The 20,099-nt window shown below is 43.9% G+C and overlaps 1 protein-coding gene across 3 annotated transcripts in view; it reads left to right on the forward strand.

Annotated features, from left to right (window-relative positions):
- Positions 1-20,099, forward strand: part of NCK2 (NCK adaptor protein 2) — a 74,669-nt gene that overhangs the window by 11,499 nt on the left and 43,071 nt on the right. Inside the window, exon 2 of one of the 3 annotated variants that reach the window (XM_040454133.1) lies at positions 11,997-12,092. The exons of the other annotated variants lie outside the window; for them this stretch is intronic. The gene's annotated coding sequence lies outside the window, so the exon portion shown is untranslated. The remainder of the gene's footprint in view (positions 1-11,996; positions 12,093-20,099) is intronic. 3 annotated transcript variants of the gene reach the window in all.

Genomic DNA, 20,099 nt, shown 5'->3' on the forward strand with positions numbered 1-20,099 from the left:
GTTTCTTGGCAATTCTAATTTTATGGTTACAGTGAGCTAACCCTCAAGGGAGACTGGTCTTATATACAGAAATCTAACAAAATATAATGAAGAAACAGGAAGCCACACAGGGTGCCTTGGTGCTTTAGAACATCCCAGAAATAGGAGTGCTAATCCTCTCTCTCCATATCTTATGTTCTCAATTTTGGAGATTTCAGCATGAGGGATGGTGGTTCCGGCAGAATGTGGCTCGGGGTCAGTGGAGAAATCACACAGCAGAGCCTCTATTATTTTGTATGAAAGGGAAATAATTTATTTTCTGCTAGGGACTTTTTACAGAGCCTTTACTTTGCCCATGAGGGACAATATCTGCGTTTACCTGCAGAACACAGGAGAGGTGTGAAACAGAACTTTATAAAAGGTAACGTACCCAAAGTCACTTTTTGCTCTCAGTGATGTCACACACTGAAGACCGTAGGATACATTCGGTTCCAGACCCACACCCTCTAGCTTCAGGATCAAAGTCCCTTAGGTCTTAGTGTGCTAGTGACCGGGATTGGAGCTCCTTGTACCACAAGATCCCAATGGATCAGCTGATGAACCGGATGATTGCATTAGGTCCTTTGTGACTCTAGAATTGGGCATGAAAATGTATGTCCCTTAGAGGCTGACCGCATGAGGCCCAGTCCTGTCTCCTCAGATGTTTTGCTTGCAGGATGGATGATGTTTGTGGGGAAGCTTGTCATTTTGATGGTCTCAGTAATGGAAAACTCAAAGAGGCTGCTGTATAGAGTACCTGATGACTTGGGCTTTTTTTTTTTTCTTGCAAAAAATAGAACTGAGTAAAGCACAAATGGCTTATTCTCAAATTAGAGCCCAATTTCAAATGGGTTACTTGGTATAGGGTTCTGAACTCTTTGCACAGTTATAGGACCCCTGGGTTTGGGCCATTCCTAACTCGTCCCTACAGTACCCCTCCATTTTAGCACAAAACCGGCCAAGTAAATGTCCTGTGTTCTCAGGAGCTTCTCTCTCTCCTGTCATATCCTGGAACACTTTAGACATAGTTTATATGCATGTATGTATGTACATGTATATGTGTATGCGTATGTGTTGACAATAAAAGGAAAAATCTATACCATGTAAACAGTAAGCTTTATCAAATGAAAGGCAGGAATGGCTATATTAATATCAAAGTACACTTCAGAGTATGGAAAATCACCAGGTATGGAGGATCCTATCCAGGAGAGCACAGTACATTTAGTTGTCCTGTGTCCTAAGGCTGTGACCACCCCTGAGACTTCCTTGGTTTGGGTGACCTGGACAACACTTGTCAGGTGTTCCTCGGTTGGGATTTAGCTGGTAGTTATTCTCATTGTTAGGCTGGAGTTATGGGTTTTTTGGAGGATGACCATAGGGGTAAAGTGACATTTTTCATCACATACTACCCAGGGTATGTGCTGTCCATCTGCCTTATTAATGTGCCCTTGGCCTTAACCAGCTGGCAGAGGCTGCCTGTTAGGGTTCTCCACTCTAGAGTTCCTCCTTGTGCCCTTCTCAGGCTGTCTTCCTTGGGAGGAGGTCTGAGTGCAGCCCCCACGTAAGTGAGCAGGTTAAGCTCCCGATCCTTGAGAAGGAGGAGCTACATGATTTATTTGGAATTCCTCTGGTGACGTTTGTCTTTTCTCTCCCACTTGTTTATTTACTCAACTTTCCATTCCCTTGCTTCTTCTTTTTTTTCTTTTTTTTCTTTTTTTGTAATTTCTATGCTGAATGTGGGACTTGAACTCACAGCCCTGAGATTGAGTTGCTCACTCTCCTGACTGTGCCAACCAGGCACCCTCATTCCCTTACTTTTTGAAGCTCATTTCACTATATACATAGGTAAGCCTAGACAATGGTGTTTTATTGGCTGGTTTCAGGGCTTTCTGAAAATGGAACCGTGTAGGGTCCTTTGCCTCTTTTGCCTACTCATCATGGTGTCTGGGAGTCATCAAAGTGATTTGGGGCGGCTTGCTTCTCTTTCACTGCTGTACGGTACCGAGTCGTGTGACCATGCACGCCTTTCTCCCTTCTCCCCTTGTTTGGATGCTCTGTTTCTCTTCTTTAATGTCATAAGCAGTGCTGCTGTGAGCACTGCTGGGCAGGTGCCCCGACACACATGAGCCACTTTCTCTACCACCCACGACTCAGAGTGGAATTACCGCCTTGCACGGTGTGCCACGTTCAGCTTAAAGGAAAATACCAAACTGTCTTCCAAAGCGGTTACTCCATTTCGGTTTCTCCAGCAGAATGTGAGGGTTCCTGTTGCTCCACAGCCTTCCGAACACCTGTATCCTCAACCTTGTGCATTTTTAATCCATCTGGAGTCAAATGGCATCTTACTTACTACGATCACAAATTATGAATGCAGTGGAGCTTTTTGTATATGTGCTCCCCATGTGCGCTGCCCTTCTGTGCAATGACCGTGTCCTTTGCTTTCAGTCAAGCTGTTGATCTTTTTCTTGGACTTTTTATGTATTCTAAATACCAGTCCTTTGTCATTATGTGTGGTGCTTATGGCGGTTTCTTTACAAGTGTATTTCATCATGTTTCAATCTGTGAAAGTCGAGAATTCCTTCTCAATCGAGAATCCAGACGTTCTTTTATTGTGCCAGCAATGGATAACCACTAGGTACAAACTTTAATGCTTTCACGTAAAAGGGCATCTTGCATTCTTCTGGCTCTGCTGAGAGGGCCACATCCATTTTGTGTCGTTTCAGTGTTTTCAGTGTTCAACTGCCTATTTTGAGATAGGGGGTTGAGAAGGAGACATACAAAGGTTTCCAATGCTGGAATTGGATTAACAGTGCTTCAGTTGCCTTGGCCAGGTGTGTAATCTGCTTTTGGGCTGTGCGTTCTCCGACGCTTCGTGGGCTTGCCGAAACTCAAATCTTTCATTCTCTGTTGCTGCACGAATCGTTGCTAGAAAGAGCTGGAAGATTTACTCCTCGTTATTGATCGGCATTTCATGAATATGTATGCCTATCCCGTGTACTTTTTTATCCTTCTACTCAAAGTAGCTGAATAGTATGAAATTTAAATTTTTCATTGGAAATCTTCTGTGACCTCTGTCATGAGTCAAGAGCCCTTATTATGTAGAAGAACAATGGCCGTCTCAAAAAGTGAGATCGTTTTAGGGGGCGCCTGGGTGGCGCAGTCGGTTAAGCGTCCGACTTCAGCCAGGTCACGATCTCGCGGTCCGTGAGTTCGAGCCCCGCGTCTGGCTCTGGGCCGATGGCTCGGAGCCTGGAGCCTGTTTCCGATTCTGTGTCTCCCTCTCTCTCTGCCCCTCCCCCGTTCATGCTCTGTCTCTCTCTGTCCCAAAAATAAAAATAAACGTTGAAAAAAAAAAAATTAAAAAAAAAAAAAAGTGAGATCGTTTTAGATGAAGCACCTTAAGTTTGAATGCAACTGCAAACCAGGCCTTCAGGATAGGACACAACAGCCTTTCACTTTCTCCTACCCACGAGTGGATTCTTCTGCTGGAGGCCGTCAACAGCCACTGATAAAAGAGCATCCGTGGGCCATCCATCAGTTCACCCCTTCAGATGCTTGCTGGGTACATGCATAGGCTCAGGCCCTCTTCAAGTGCTCTGTTTACAAGGACACAAAGTCCTTGTCCTCAAGGAATTACATTCTGTGGGAGAAAATAGACAATCAATAAAGACACGCCTGAAGTTCTGGCAAGTGGGATGGAAACAAGAAAACAGAGCGAGGGGATGGAGAGAATACAGCAGTTGTTTTAGATAAGGTGGGGCAGACTGGGGGCGCCTGGGTGGCTCAGTCGGTTAAACCTCCAACTCCTGATTTCGGCTCAGGTCATGATCTCACAGTTTGCAGTTGGTGAGTTCGAGCCCCGCATCAGGCTCTGTGCGGACAGCATGGAGCTGGCTTGGGATTCTGTTTCCCTCTCTCTCTGCCCCTCCCTCACTTTCTCTCTGTCTCTCTCTCTCTCCATATAAATAAAAATAAACTTTAAAAAAAGAAAAAAAGGTGGGAGCCAAGACTGGACTTGGCTGAGAGTTGAATTTAATCGGGGATGGGGTACGAAGGAGAGAAGGCTTGGAGCAAGGAAGGTGACATTTGGACAGAGGTTTGAGCAAAGCAAGGGGACAAAGAGTCTGCAGCTATTGGGGGAACAGCATTGCAGGCAGCGGGCACAGTGCGAAGACCCCAAGGCAAGAGTTCACCTGGTCGTTCTGAGGAACAGCGAAGCGTGAGGGACAGGAGGATAGGAACATGGAGAAAACGAGCCCAAGGTCAAGTTATTTGAGGCCTTCCTGAAGGCTTTGAATTCTGTTGTAACGTGACAGGAAGCTGTAGTAAGATTTGCACAAAGGAGTGACCCAGATCCCTGCCCTCGGACATATACTTGTCTTGCAAAGCCAGTGTTAGGGAAACAGGCTGGGGATGGGGCAGGGGGCGGTGGAGGGTGAACCCAGAGAGACCAGTGAGGAGAAAGTCACACAGTCAGGAGAAGAGGGGGCTGCTGGCTTGGAGCAGGGTGGTGGAGGGGGCGAGTCAATGTCAGTGGATTCGAGACATTGTTTGGGGGTGAGCCCGCAGGCTCTGTCAAATCGGGTGGGTGGTGCCGGAGACGAGGCTGGAATGGCTCCAAGGTTTCTGGCTTGACGAGCAACTGGATGAAGGGTTTGTCATTTACTCAGAAGGGAACACCGGTGGGAGACACAGGAGGGTTTTGTTGTTGTTGACTTGATTCGTTTTCTTTTGTTTCTGGTGGGGAGAATGAAGAGTTGTTTTAAGGCGTGTACAGCGGGAGGGTCACATTAGACATCCAGGTGGACGCATCCAGTGGTGACTTGGGTGGAGTAGTCTGGCGATTCGGGTGAGAGCAGGGGTGGAGACAGTTTTGGAAGTGACACGCATCGCAATGGCACTCAGAAGCAGGAGGACGGGCGGAGTCATCCGGGCTGCAGGCAGATGGAATAGGGGCTCCCAGACAGCCTGGTTGCTCCTGCATCTCTGTCACAAACAACATAGGAGCCAGAGGGGAGACTGAGAAGGGGGAATCAGGGAGGGGAGAAGCAGGGCTGTGTGATTGCCTAGAAGCCAAGTGAGGGACGCACTCAAGAGGGGCTGATGGACACTGTCAGCTGTCAGCGTGCCGGTGAGGGAATCCAGAAATGAGAGGAGTATTCATGACACAGTAGAGCAGATTCCTCCAGGGGCAGAGGGGTGGCATCCAGTGCACAGAGAAGGGCAGAGCTCAGAAGGGCACCCAGATGCTCGTGCCAGGAACAAAAGGGACAGTGGCCTGTTCATAGGCACAGGTACATGGGTGGCCTTCCGACTGCTTCTGTTTCTCTCAGGAAAATAAGAGGCAAGCAAAGTCATTCATCAACCGAGACTGGGGGTGGAGGGTGGGCATGTGAGCGGAGGGAGGAGGATCTGAAACAGACCCCTCACAGACGGAGAGAGGAGTCACTTGGGACACAGAGTAAGCTGCCAGGTGGCACTGAAGGCTTGCTCGGGCCGGTGATCAGAAATATAAAAATGGGACTGGTCAGCAGGTTGTGAGTGCCTCTGGGGCCATATTCGGCTGCCCTGGGGCAGGTATGGAGTAGGCGCCACCAGAGTCTTCTAGATGGTTCCTTGGTACTTGTGGCGGCCATGTCAGACTCCTGATTTATGGCACCTGAGATCTCTTGAGCGGCTCTTGGCATATGTCACCAACTTTTGGCTCACCTAGGTCAGGAGTAAAATAATCATGCTTGTGGTAGCATGAAGTAGGCACCGCAGGCTGTAGGTGGGATCAGGGAGGCCTGTGTGGCGAGGAGAGGGGATGGGACCCAGCCAAGGCTGGTGGGAGAAGGTGACTGAGTCTGTGGAGGGGGTGGGGGTAGTCAGCAAGGCAGACAAAGTGAGAACTATGTTAGGAACCAGTGAGAGGTATTCGTTAACAGCACTGCTCAGCAGAAGGGAAGGCTAGTCAAAGCCAGACAGCAGTAGTCCCGCGGAATGGCTTCTTTGCTTTCTTCGACGGTACTGTGACCCAGGAACTGGGCTAGAGGCAGCACAGGAGAACGCTCATGTGGAAAATGCACACGAGGTGGGATGTAGAGACTGATTTTACTATAACATCAGCCATGTCGATTCTGAGACTGGGGCGGGAGATCTACAGGATGAGCCTGGCGTATGTTGTGATGCTAGAAAGTAAGGATGTGTTCTGAATGCTCGGAACACACGCATTCATACATACACGCAAACTCACAACGATGGTGGAATGTCAAAGGAACACAGGAGCCGACTGAAATCAGAGTGCCCAACAGCCCAAGTTAGAACAGTTGAAGCAACAACGTAAGTAATATTGGAGTGTAGCCCAAGGTACAAAATAAATATCTAGAAGTTTCCACTGATACAGATAAATGAATAAATTTTAAAACCGGGAAAGAGAGACAGATTTCCTGTGTGGAATACCAAATAACTTGCAGAGACACTCTTCCTCAGGAAGGTGGAGCACAGATCCCCACCCTTGGGTGGGCGGTGCTTAGAGGTGTCCTTCCAGAAAGCTCTGTATGGAGAAGAGGCAGAGTGACTCAGAAGTGGGAAACCCTGACAGACACACCTCAGCCGGCCGTCGCCGTCAACATCGACAGTGATGAGTCAGTGGGTAGCATCTACCCTTGATACCCATGTGATGAAAATGGCATCTCCCCTCTGTGCTCTTCCTCCCAAAGCCATAACACAACTCTGCTGAGGAGAAACCAGACATATCCCAGCTGAGGACCTTCTACAAATTACAAAGACCTGGCGACTATCCCTCAAAACTGGAAAGGTCATCAAGACGAGCCAAGTGTGAGAAATTGTCACAGCCAAGAGGAGCCTAAGGCGACATGAGGACTGACTGTGATGTGGTCTTCCCAGTGGAATGGCGGATTTTAAAAAAGGACTTAGGCAAAACCCAAGGGCATCCGCATAAAATATGAACTCTAGATAATAACGCATCAGTATTGATTTATTAATTGTCCAAATGTACCATTCTAATGTAAGATGTTAATAAGAGGGGGAACTAAAACTATTCTGAAAAATAAAAAAATAGTAATTTTTTTTATTTCAAAAAATCAGGCACAGATGATAGAAATTCTTATTTTCTCCTTCTGTTTTCTTAAATGACGGGAAAGACTTCCGTAAAACAACGATATGTTTGGAATAAATATCTGCATTTATCTTTACAAAAGCCATTTGTAGGGGTATCTGTGTAGTGAGTAAACCCAGAGTAGCCAGGTATCCCCTCATGTACTAGGTCCCTGACCTGGGCCAGGCTCCATCCTGAGCATGATGGGTGAAGGTCCCCATCCCCAGGGCTAGATACAGAGGGGCTTTCTGTAATTTTTTCTCGCCATTAATTAGGAAAATTGAAAACCTGGAATATTGAGGAATGTAGGCATAAACCATGTATATCTGAAGACCTAAAATGATTTGGGCAGCTTAATTACATTTGGACACTGTAAGACCTTGATAATATGGACTGTTTTTAAAATCACTGTGCTTCTTGTTTTAGTCTTGTGTGGTTTTAGAATTAGGCAGAGGATTGTGAATAATAAAGTGGTAAGGAAGAAGGTCAGGTATTGATTAGTGTAGCTGAATTCATTAGTAAGAACCAAGGAAGCTCCTGGCATTTACGTTATGATATATTTATGAAATAGATATTTAAGTTATAACAGTCACAATTACTTTTGTGGGGAAAAAAATAGCAAAGCCCAATAAACTCTTAGAAATGGTGACCGATGGCTATTTGTCTACTTTGAGAGCAGTGGGTGTACATCGTGAAAACACTTCACACTCTCGTGGCATTGGAAAGGAGGGCCAAATTTTGCCAGAGATCAGTGTCCATTTTCACAGACGAGCGTTTTTCTTTTCTTCTTTTTTTAATTTCAGCTTTATTGAGGTATAACTGGCTAATAAAATTGGAAGGTACTTAAAGTGTACATCATGGTGCTATCATTTTCCATATATGTTGTGAAAGGATTCTCCCCACCTAGATGTTAATTAAAACATCCATCACCTCACATATTTCGTTCTTTTTTTGGTGAGAACATTTAAGTTCTCTCTTAGCCAATTTCACTTATGCAACACAGTGTTACCAACTGTAGTCACTGTGCTCTACGGGAGATGTCAGACCTTATTCATCTTCGAGCCGTAAAAGCTTGTATCCTTTTTACCTAAACCTAATCCTCCCTGTTTCTTCCACCTTCCCAGCTACTGGCAACCACTTTCGGGCTCTACTTCTACAAGTTTACCTTTTGGGGGTGGGGGTATTTTTCCATTGCTCTCCTTTGTCTCTTGACCCCGTTACTGTGATGTCTTCCAGGCCGATGGAAGACCGTGTTGGTTCCGAGTCCATGTGTTTTACAATTAATGCTGTATAATGAAATTGGCTTGTTACGTTGACAGTGAGTCTCCAAAATGGTGGTACTTGGGCTAAATTAACGTTCATAACCTTCTTCTCAGTGTGCTGAGTGTCTAAGATGCTCATGAAGAAACTGACAGAGGTTAGCAAAGGTTAGCAAAATGGATACTCCCAGGGCCTGAGTGGTAAATTATGTATAAAAAGAGTAAAAAAAAAAAATAGCATTTCCCAGTTTCTGTTGCAGCAACAGAACTCCCAATTCTGTTTCTTTTGTCAAATTTCCTAGGCACTAATGACTCATATTGACTTATTAGTCTAGTGTTTGGAATTCTGGTTGTGTCAGGGATTTCACATAGTAAAATTAGTTGCTTGGTGACAAACTTCTGCAAACTCACATTTGAAGATATTTTTGTTAATATGGCTCAGTTTGGGAGATGATCTGATCCTGAGAGTAAGGATAAATTAGCAGTATTCACTTAAAAAGAAAGAAAAAAAAGACGGGGATGGGGTATAGCAGAAAATCCGAGCTTTATTATAAAGTATAAAACTTTTTTTCTTGAGAATTGCCATCCACTAATAAATCCTGTTCAGGATCCAGTAAAAAGAAAGTTCACTTAAGAAATTATTTGTGCCTCGCATCCAGTATGATGGCTGCTATCAAAAACAAAACAAAATTGGGGCACCTGGGTAGCTCAGTTGGTTAAGCATCTGACTTCGGTTCAGGTCACGATCTTGCGGTTGGTGAGTTGGAGCCCCGTGTCTGGCTCTGTGCTGACAGCTCAGAGCCTGGAGCCTGCTTTGGATTCTGTGCCTCCCTCTCTCTCTGCCCCTCCCTGGCTCATACTCTGTCTCTGTGTCTCTCAAAAATAAGTAAACATTAAAAACAACAGCAACAAAACAAAACAAAAAAAACAAAATAACAAACATTGGTGAGGATGTGGAGAAATTGGAACTCTTGTTCACTGCTGGTGGGAATGTAAAATGGTACAGCCATTACAGAAAATAGTTTGGAGGTTCCTCAAAAAATAAAAATGGAATGATCACATGACCCCATCCCTTTGGGATATATGCCCCAAAGAATTAAAAGCTGAGTCTCAAAGAAATAGTCGCACGTTCACATTCATAGCAGTGCTACTCATAATAATCCAGAGGTGGAAGTAAGCCATGTGTCCATCGATGGATGGGTGGATGGATAAACAAAATGCGGTATAATACCTATGGTGAAATATTTTTTAAGCTTACAAAGGAGGGAAATTCTGACACCTGCCATAAGGTAGAGGAACCTTGAGGACTTTATACTGAGTGAAATAAGCCAGACACAAAAGGACAGACGTTGTATGATCCCACTTACGTGAGGTCCCTAGAATCGTCACAATCATAGAGCTAGAAGGTGGAGTGGTGGTTGCCAGGGGAGGGGGATGGGAAATTAGTGCATAATGGCAACCTGGTTGCAGTCTGAGAAGATGAAAAAGCTCTGGAGATCGAGGCTGAACGATGTAAATGTACTTAATGCCACTGGACCTGTACACTTAAAATTAGTAGAAATGGTTAAATTTCATGTTATGTGTGTTTTGCCACAGTTTAAAAAATAAATCGTATGGCATATTGTGTGCTTGAGCTTCTACTAATACTGTAATCAGTCTTTAAAAAGGTGATAAATGCCGCTCTGGGTCAATGAGGCTAGGTGCAGTGGGCAGGTGGAAATGCCGGTGTGATGCAGAGCTGCCCTCGGAGACATAGACACCAGGGAGCAAGAGCCCTGGAACCATCAGTGCAAAGTGAGCTCGCTTGCAGAGCCCCAGGGGTTGGGGAGGGGCCAGGAGCACCAGGAAGCAGCAGGCAGCAGCGGAGGAGGAAAAAAAGCCAGCCACCTTCCATCTTGGACGTTTAGGAATCCCTTTTCACTGGTTCCCTTCAGTAACATCAACAAATGCTTTATGTTTTCGAAATAACTTGGCTACACTTACTTGCCTATAAAATGTATTGTGGTTGAGTGCCATGGACACGTGACAATTCTCTCTTGGCTGAATACAAGCAGATATCATTCAGATTAGCCACAGCAGGAGCTGGGTGCCCCCAAGATCTGTTGGGACCTCCTTGTAAAACTTCCAGCATAGGATTGATGGTGCTCTGGCATCCCAATTTGATGACACTACCTTAGAGCGCTGGTCTTACGGTTATTTTAAATTCCCTCATGCCACTCTTTTTAAATGGCACTGTCATAATCTAGGGCAACGTGTTTTTTGAATCCCTGTAAACAAGCTACATTCGAGTCTACTGAGTCTTGTGATTTGGCATCTCATGATGTAGGGGGAACCAGAATGTCTAACGATTATCCGGCATGAACCAGGTAGTGGGTACTTCCTGTGGATCATTTGATTTCAGCCTCACAGAAGCTCCGACCCCATCTTCAAACACAGCAATGGAGGTCAGAGAAGTTAGGCAACTTCCCCCACGGTCACCTGCCGGGTTGGTGCTGAAACTGGATTTTAAACCCAGCCTTCCCCAACTGGAGAGGAACAATCACAAAGGAAACCTTCACACATACAAAGATGTAGAGACTTTGCAGGCTTTGACTGTCATCCAATACAATTAGGAAACAAATCCTAAAAAAGACCCTCTCCAAAATAAGCCATGGAGTGAAAGCCACCAGGCTCTTACTGCCTTGGAAGTCTGTGCCCTGTCCTGTTCAGCCACGCTTAGCAGGAGCAGCTGCAGGGAGGTGGCCATCCGCTTGGGGTGACAACAGTATATACCCATGGGCCTGCTCCTGCACCACGGGAGGAACTGAACTCTTCAACTTTGTGTTTTGGAATCGGGAAACTTCCCTTGCAGCTGGTCTAGCCTTCCTGTACCCCTCCTCCAATAGGATGTTAAAAAGCCAACAAGGCCTTCCCAGATCACACCTGGAAGACTGGGAACTACTGTCTCTTCTCTCATCTCATTCTCATTTACGTCCATCAAAAAGAAATTGAAATTCGTGTCTTGCTTATTCGTATCTGCCTTGCCCTAGGGATTTCTTTCTTCAGCCATGCTGCAAAATTCTACCGGGGAACACTCCCGGGTCGTAGAGGATCATGGCTATAAAGCCTGAGCTTTGTGATGAGACCATTCTAGGCACTTGGAATCCCCATGCAGGCCCTTTATAGCTTTGTGGATTTGGACAAGCTATTTAATTATGCTCCAGGTTTATCGTTCCTTGCCTATATCTGTAGATAACTTCAGTTTCCGAAGATTGTCGTAAACATTTGATGAGCTAGCACATCTGAAACAGTGTCGTGCGTGTACAAGGTGAATGTCGTTGCTCGGGTACACCTGTGCACCCCTTAGCCACTCCGTTGGCATCCTGTACCCCTCCACCTCTGTGGAAAAACAGTGTGGAGAGCCTAGCGCTATTGTTTATTTTCTCTTTTACATGTAGTGTATTTTTGTGCCTTAGGGAAGTAGTAAGACCTTGACTCTTGTCACGGCTTAATTAACTTACTGAGAGTTGGAACGGCCAGCGGATTCCATATTGTGTCCTACTTAAAGTTGAAGTGTATTAGCTGTAATTAGTGATCCTGCTTGTAAAAAGCCACCAACTGGTCTTTCTGTTCCCCCACAGGATACCACAGGTTTCTGCCAACTCCTGTCAAATTAGTGGGCATCTGGCAAGTCTTACTTACAGCACAATTTGAAACTTTAGTAAGGAAGTTATAAGGTATTTCACTTGTTTCTGGGACTGCTTCTTTGGGTGGATCTCCTTAATATGAATGTACTGTTTAAAAATATTTGCCAATACACACCGAGGGAGGAAAACATTGTAATAAATGAGGGAATACATAGAAGGTTTTGCCATTTTGGGCTGACCTTGCTAAGGTCACTACATGGGCTTTCCTTTTTTTTTTTTTTTTTTTAGATATTTGTTTGTATGTTTGTTTGTTTCTTTTTAGAGAGAGAGGGAGAGAGAGAATCCCAAGCAGTCTCCAAACTGTCAACATGGGGCCTGAACTCACACACCGTGAGATCGTGACCTGAGCCAAAACCAGGAGTTGGACTTTTCACTGAGTGAGCCACCCAAGCGTCCCTGCATGGGTTTTTCTGTTGGCTGCTAAAGCAACTCACCACAAAGGCAGCCCAATTTTATCCTCTTAACAGTTCTGGAGGTCAGAAGTCCAAAAACCCAGGCTCACAAGGCTAAAATCAGGGTTTCCACAAGGCTGCATTCCTTCTGGGGGCTCTAGAGGAGAATCTGTTCCTTGTTTTTCCCCCTACTTTCTAGAGGTATCCTTATCCCTTGGCTAGTCGTACCTTCCCGTCTTCAAATGAACCACATTTCTGACCCTTCTGCCTCCCTCTCCTGCTGATACAAGGACGTTCGAGATTGCGTTGGACCCACCTGGCTAATCCAGGATAATCTCCCCCTCTCAAAATGAGCTGATGAGCAACCTTAATTACCCTCTGCCATGCAATCTAATACATTCACAGGTTTGCAGGCATTTGGATGCAGACACCTTTGGTGGCTGGGGAGGGGGGTGTGGGGGCTATTATCCTTCTTTCCTCATCAGCCAAAAGCCTATATTTGAGTGAGTTTCCATACTCATTTCTTGACTGCATTGAAGGAATGAAATATTACAAAGGAAAAAAAGTCGTTTAGAACCACAGTGAAATAGATCATTTTATTCAAGTAATTCAGACTATATGTTGAAAAATCAAGGTAGGGAGGGCAACAATTCTTTTCCTGTAGTCTTTTCTTTCAAGATTACTCTCTAAACCAATTATTCGCTCACAGACACGTATACTTTGATATGTCTATATCCACAAGTGCATGTATGTATTTTTCTGAAACTCCAAGTTAATATTCTGGGGGTAAAAAGTTACACCTTTTTGGTCTATTTAGCTGTCTACATATTTTGACTTAAGTTCAAGAAATCCTATTCGTCCATGTCAGGTTTATATTGCAAAGTGGGATTGGCAGTTTCTCAGAGCTCTGTGACCCTGGTGTTTTCTGCAGTGGGCTAAATTGCTTTGTTGGTAGAAGGGTAAATGAAGCACATGTCTGGTAATCTTGAATCATCAGTCTACCTTATCCTTGAGCTTCCCATCAAACCAGGCGGCTAAAGCCTAAACAGCCACTGTCACACAATGAGGTCTCCCAGACAGTAAATACAAAAACAGGTAACCTCAGGTGGTGCAATTCAGAAGAAGCAATGTTGTCCACTCGACCTCTGGAGAGGCGAGGCTGGACAGTGATACTGCCTTAGATGGGGAGGCCAGGGGAGGTGTCTCTGAAAAGGAACTCCATGTACCTAGGGCTTAAATCACAAGAGAACAGACACCGGGGTCTGTCTTGCTCAGCAAGGAACCCTGGTGCTTTGGAAGGCTGTCTGCTGCATAGTAAGTGCTTAGTAAATCCTGACTGAATGAAGGAAAGGATCACTAGAACATAGTCCCCCCTTACCTTTGTACAGTGTGCTGCAGTATACAGAGGGATTTAATTAGGACTGTAATTCTCATTCTTTTTTTTTTTTTTGAAGTATAATTGACATACAATGTTATGTTAGTTTCAAGGATACAATGTATTAATTCGACAGTTCTGTACATTAATTACCCAGGGCTCAACCACGAGTAAGAGTAGTCACCATCTGTCACCATAAAACAGTCTTAGAATATTATTGACTATATTTCTATGCTGTACTTATCCATGACTTGTTTATTTTATCATTGAAAGTTTGCACTGCTTAATCCCCTTAATCTATTTTGTCCATTCCCCCGCTGACCTCCTCTCTGGCAACCACCAGTTTGATCTCCGTATTCACGAGTCTGCTTTTTGGTTTGTTTGTTTTGTTTTATAGAGTCCACACACACGTGAAATCATATGGTATTTGTCTTTCCCTGTCTGACTTATTTCACTTAGCATAATAATCCCTAAGTCCATCCAGGTTGTCACAAATGGCAGGATCTCATCCTTTTTTATGGTTGAGTGATAGTCTGTTGTATATAAATTCACCTCTTCTTTATCCTGTAGCTCTTGTTCTGGAGTCTTTTTTTTTTTTTTTTAATGTTTATTTATTTTTGAGAGAGAGAGAGAGGGAGACACAGAATCCGAAGCAGGCTCCAGGCTCCGAGCCGACAGCACAGAGCTGGATACGGGGCTGGAACTCACGGACTGTGAGATCGTGACCTGAGCCAAAGTGGGACACTTAACCGGCTGAGCCACCCAGACACCCCATGAGTCTTTCCTGTGCTGGGCAGTGTGCTTAGGGCTTTCTTCAAGAGCTCCCAAGTGAGGTGCTGTTATACGAGAGGCAGCTAGGCTAATATGGCATCGCAGGACTCCAATCGATGTCCATACGACACCAAGCCTCACTCTCTTAAACGCTACATTATCATGCTTCTCCTGAGCATCGAAAGCATCTTACGAGGCTAGGCAAATATTGTTATTTCCATTTTACAGAACAAGCTAGTCTAAGGTGGGCCTACGAATGGTTTAGCTAAGCTTAGAATCCTTGGCCCTTGACTCGTGTCTTCTATTTGCCATTATGACTGAGTGATTCAGCTTGGTCCCAGAGACCTCTTCGGAAACAGCTATGGTCATTTTGGGGTGTTTTAGGAACAGGGGCTGTTTTGAGGAGCACATAACCCAGCCGTAACCCAGCAAGATGCAGTTAACAGGATCATTTTTAAAAAGAAAATAGGGCCCTGGGATAGGATCGGCGTTATTTTAGGAATTAGTGAAAAGTTTTGAGCCAAGAAAGTTTTTATAGCTATTCTAGGCTTTTTCTTTTCTTTTTTTTTTTTTAATCTTCTCCCACCTAAAACTTGAAACAGCAGCTTCCCATTTGTTAGATTCTCTGAGGGTTTCTTTTATTCAGTATGACAGGAGATTCTTGCTAAGCTCTATTCTAGAGCGGCCACCTGACATTTAAGATAGGATCTGGCTGTATAATAGCAAATATGTGGCTCTCATTTCTGTTGGCTGGACCTGCATGATAACTTAATTAGCTATAGTTAACAAAGGCAAAAATGAGATTTTTCTGAACTGCCTAAGCTGGAGTGATAAACGTGCTTTAGTCTTTGGATCTCACCTCTGTGATTCATAGACTACATCTAAATACTATCTCTGACCGAACAATCAGCAGTCAGAGTGTACTTTTTCAGACTTCCTTCTGTTCAGGCTTTTCCATATTAGAAAATTAAGTCAGTGTGTACGTCCAGTTTTATTATGGAATAATCTTGATTTAACTGCGTCTCTTCCTATTCCAATATGTCCTACATGCTGTAGCAACTTACCCTTAACTGAAACTAACATGCTCCTCTTGGACCCCTGATAAAAAGGGGTGGATTCTGAACTCCTGGCCAGTATGCAGTTTCCTCTAGAATGGGCCTCCAGCTGGCCTTTTCAACCTGTGTTGGCAAAGAGAAAGGAGATCAAACATCTCTTGGGATACAGGGTGATGTGCAGGGTGAGGGAAGGGTACTGAACTCCACGTTGAAATGGCTTAAAACAACAAACAAACAAACAAACAAACAAACAAACAAAAACAGAAGACACCCAAAGGAACACTGTTTGCTATTGGTGGGAATGCAAACTGGTGTAGCCACTGTGGAAAGCAGTATGGAGGTTCCTCAAAAAGTTAAAATTAGAACTACCCTAGGATCCAGCAATCACACTGCTGGGTATTTATCCAAAGAGTACAAAAATACTAATTCAGAGGGATACATGCACTCCTACGTTTATAGCAGCATTACTTACAATAGCCAAACTGTGGAAGCAGCCCAAGTGCCCATCGATTGATGAAGAGATAAAGAGGTGGTGTGTGTGTATATATATATATATATACACACACACACATATATGTATATATATATACATATATGTGTGTGTGTGTACACACACACACACACACACAGTGGACTATTTCTCAGCCAGAAAAAACGAATGAAATCTTGCCATTTGCAATGACATGGATGACGCTAGAGAGTATTATGCTAAGGGAAATTAAGTCAGAGAAAGACAAATACCATATGATTTCACAAACAAGCAAGGGAAAAGAGAGAGAAACTAAGAAACAGACTCTTAACTGTAGAGAAGAAACAGATGGTTGCCAGAGGGGAGGTGGGTGGGAATGGATGAAATAGGTGATGGGGATGAAGGAGGGCACTTGTGATGAGCACCGGGTGATGGAAGTGTTGAATCGTGATATTGTACACCTGAAACTAATATAACCCTGTGTGTTAGCTATACTGGAATTAAAAACTTAAAAAAAAAAATCCAGAAATACATATTGTTTACTTTTTATTGTAAATGAGTTTTTGGAGTCATTTATTCTTAGTTCTTCTGCTTAGTAATGTATTCCTACCCTCTAGTTCTTGTTTGCTGATTTCAGGCCTGGAGAGCCCCCCTCTGACTCCACTGCCCCCCCAAATCCTACCCATCTTCCAAGACTGAAATCAGTCTCCTTTTCCTTTTCCCCACCTCCCAGTTATCTGTTCTTTCTCTCAGCTGCTGCCATGTAACTGGTTCAGCATCAACTCCTTCCATCGACCCTGCCTTTACTGCCTTTTTGGGTGGGTGCTCCTTTTTCCACTGGGACTGCTGTTGATTGGCTGACATTCAGAAACCCTGGAGTGAGGTGGTTGATTGGTGGAGTCCACTGGGGTGAAGGAGATGTGATTGGCTAGTCCTCTGAAGCACCAGGGTAAAGCTCCTGTTGATTGGCAGACTTCACTCAAGTGAGGCAGTTATTGATTGGCTGGCCTTGTGAAATTTTTATATTGATACAAGCTGGCATGAATCAATTAGAATAGGTTTGAAACCAATCAAGTGACTAGGTTCCTTGCTCTGACCAAGGAACAAACCAGTCATTTCCTAGGTGCCAAGGGAACTTCTTATCGTCACCTGACCTGGAATCCTAGATTTCCTGGGTTGAATTAAGCCTGTTGAAATACACACTACACATTAGACCCTCACCCAGCCACCCACCCCAGAAGTGGATGCATGAGCACAGATTTGGGAGTTGACAGACCTGGGCTCAAATCCTGATTCTGTAATTCAGCACCTCACTTAATCCCTGTGATCCTCAGTCTCCTAAAGAATAACACCTCCCTGAAAGGTGGGGATTCTGGAGATTAAACAAGCTGACGTGTGTCAGGTACTCATCACACCCTTAGAGTTCTCATTACAACCCCACAGGTCTAATGACCCAAGGAAAGCATCCTGAGGGGTCATTTTGTGACTCAGTTCCCTCTTAGTTGTTTTTTTTCCCTCCTAAGGCCTGTCAGAAAGATTAACTGTAAAAACCTGATGCTCAGACCTCACTCCTCAAGATTCGGATATAATTGATCTGTGGTAGAGCCCAGGCACCATGTTTGTTTGAGCTCCCACAGGATGTTCAGTGTGCATGGAATCATACCCTGCCCAGCCAGCTCCTTACTTAACTACTCTTCACACGGTGAAATCACACAGGAAATTAATAGATGGCTTTGATGGGTCTTACGTGATGGGCTCGTCATGTTAAAAACTCTCTTGAAAACTGTGTAATTAAGAAACAAAGCTGGTATTCAAATGGAATAGTCTCTGAGCCCCATTCCTATTTCTGCTCTCATTATTATTAGAAAAAGAAAAACTGCCTTTATGATTTTGAAAATTCTAACCCTGACAGAAAGGTCAGGATAGAGAGAGAGACACATAGTATGGAGGGGAGATTTTCCAAAAGTATATAACAAAGTGGTCTACAGTTTGGAAATGAACATTGTGTACACTTGGATGTTGCATATATTATGCATAAGGTTTATTAAATATTTCCTCCTTCCCGAAGGGTTTGATGTCTCTAAATTTGGAAGTTAATTCAAGAAACAGGAGAACATGTTTTATTTATAAGTTTCTTTAGCATCTAGTAAAAAGTGTCATGTCATTTAAAAATGGTATTCATGCTTCTGTGGAGTCAAGTGCGTTGGTTCCCTCTGTAATCCTGAAGTCATCCCTCTAAAGTAATGAGAAGTTCTCTCTGTCAGAGAGGAAGAGGGTTTTAGTTAAGAGTCTTTCCATTATTCCTTCCTTCCAAGTTTTAAGGAAACCTAGTCAGGTGAAGGACTGAATATTGAATGGTTCTCCTGGAAAAAATACTGGGCCATCTTGTGCCTAAAAAGTCTGGAGCTGCTGAAGCAGTTAACTATATTCATTTTAGTGATATGCCTTTGCTATATATTACTTCCAGAACTGACGTAACTAGATGTATAATATACCATTATTTCTTGTTTTAATAAGCTTTTTATTTGGGGATGACTTCATATATGGTTCACTCTTGGCGTTGCGTCTTTTATGGGTCTTGACAAATGTATAGTGACGTATCCACTATTAAAGTATCATACAGAGTAGTGTCACTACTTTAAAAACCGAATGCTCCACGTATTCATCCCACCCTCCTTCCTCACCCATTTGGGCTCAAGTCTAAAGATAAGAAGGAAAAGTGGGAGTTTATCGCTGAGGAGTAAGGTAGGCAGTCGATGAGCAGACAAGTACTAAAGGAAACGTCAGAGGTAAAGGAGGGATTCTGACTAAACTGACCTGGCAGGATTCTTCCTGAAGGCAGGCAAGGCAATCTGTCCATCTGTCGGGCATTACCTGGGTGAGTGTGGAGGATTCTAGCTAAACCAGCATAGCAGGATTCTTGTTAAAATTGGGACGTGTTGGGACAAACACGGAAGTACAAATATCTTGCACATCTTGCACGAGGCCTTGTGTGGAAAGAGGATTCAGAGGAGCCTGACTGAAGTTTGGTCTAGGAGAGGGTCTTTGGGAGATCGAGACAATAGATGGCCTTTTCTTTTTTTTTTTTTTTTAAGTTTATTTATTATTATTTTTTAGAGTGAGTTGGGGAGGGCCAGAGAGGGAGAGAGAGAATCCCAAGCAGCCTCTGCCCCATCAGTGCAGAGCCCTACTCGGGGCTCAGTCTCACAAACCATGAGATCGTGACCTCAGCCGAAATTAAGAGTCGGACGTTCAACTGACTGAACCACCCTGGTGTGCTGAGAGTAGGTGGGCCTTTATAGAATGGCTTCTTTACTTAGTAACGTTCATTTAAGGTTCCTCCGTGCCTTTTCATGGCTTGATAGCTCATTTCTTTTAATCACTGAGTAATAGTCCATTACCTGGATATACCACAGTTTATCCATCCACCTCCCTCAGGACGTCTTGATCACTTCCAAATTTTGCCAATTATGAGTGAAGCTGCTAGAAACACCCGTGTATGGGTTTCAAGAATAGTTTTATTTGTGTAGAAAAGTTGCAACGATAGTACAAAGCATTCCCATATACCCTTTACTCCATTTTCCCTAGTGTAGCACCTCACACAACCAGGGTGTGTTTGTCAAAACTAAGATTAACATTGGTATGTTACTGTTGACTCGACTTCATTCAGATTTCACCATCGTTCCTACTAATTTCCTTTTTGTGTTTTAGGAGCCAGTCCAGGATGCCACATTGCTTTCAGCTTTAATTTATAAGAACAGTTTGGGTGTGCATGTTCATTTAATATGTTCATAAAATTCAGCGTATCTTGAGAAAGTGGATGTAAACATATTAGCTACAAGGAGCTGCTGTTACTTAATCAAGTGAACGCATTTAATTATGGCATTGTTATTTAGAATTTTTTGAAAGTTTGTTTTTGCTTCTGGCAGAGCACGCAGATTTCTCAATGTACAAAATCAGGGTTTGTTTTATTAG

This window comes from Herpailurus yagouaroundi, unplaced genomic scaffold (genome assembly GCF_014898765.1).
Source record: "Herpailurus yagouaroundi ecotype Mexico unplaced genomic scaffold, PumYag 210, whole genome shotgun sequence".
Lineage (NCBI taxonomy): Eukaryota > Metazoa > Chordata > Mammalia > Carnivora > Felidae > Herpailurus > Herpailurus yagouaroundi.